Source organism: Periplaneta americana, chromosome 12 (genome assembly GCF_040183065.1).
Source record: "Periplaneta americana isolate PAMFEO1 chromosome 12, P.americana_PAMFEO1_priV1, whole genome shotgun sequence".
Classification (NCBI taxonomy): Eukaryota; Metazoa; Arthropoda; class Insecta; order Blattodea; family Blattidae; genus Periplaneta; species Periplaneta americana.
This window is the reverse complement of record NC_091128.1, coordinates 66,644,388-66,645,390: the sequence shown is the minus strand read 5'-3', so window position 1 is coordinate 66,645,390 and position 1,003 is coordinate 66,644,388.

The following is a 1,003-nucleotide window of genomic DNA, read 5'->3' as shown; positions in this document are numbered from 1 at the left end:
CCAGAGATTATGTATAGAGTCAGCATGGATGAATATATAATCACAGTCTAGTATATACAGTCAAAATTCAATTAATATCTTGGAGCAACAGTAATAAATATAAATGACACCCTAGATCATATATGTAACAGATATGTCGGGCTTATAGGCTTTGAGGTTAACAACTTTTGTCAGGTTTACTACGCTGCCATCTAGTTTTACATAAGGAGTCACGTCATAATTCCCATTTGAATTGTATTAGCGACTGTGCTGCCATCTCGTGTTCGTTTACGGCGGACGAGTGGCGATCCTGGCGGTTGTTCTCTTCAAAGTGCTGCCGATTTTAACGTAGCGAGGAGTTATCTGTTACATATATGATCTAGGATGACACTCTGGACGAAATTAAACGCAGAATAAATATGGGAAATGCGTGCTATTATTCGGTTGAGAAGCTTTTGTCATCTAGTCTTCTGTCAAAAAATCTGAAAGTTAGAATTCATAAAACAGTTATATTACCGATTGTTCTGTATGCTTGTGAAACTTGGACTCTCACTTTGAGAGAGGAACAGAGATTAAGGGTGTTTGAGAATAAGGTTCTTAGGAAAATATTTGGGGCTAAGAGGGATGAAGTTACAGGAGAATGGAGAAAGCTACACAACGCAGAGCTGCACGCATTTTATTCTTCACCTGACATAATTAGGAACATAAAATCCAAACGTTTGAGATGGGCAGGACATGTAGCACGTATGGGCGAGTTCAGAAATGCATATAGAGTGTTAGTTGGGAGGCCGGAGGGAAGAAGACCTTTGGGGAGGCCGAGACTAGGTGGGAAGATAATATTAAAATGGATTTGAGGGAGGTAGGATATGATGATAGAGACTGGATTAATCTTGGTCAGGATAGGGACCAATGGCGGGCTTATGTGAGGGCGGCAATGAACCTCCGGGTTCCTTAAAAGCCAGTAAGTAAGTATATACAGTCGCGAAGCTTGGGGTGATTTTTTGCATTTCTCGCGATAGTTGCT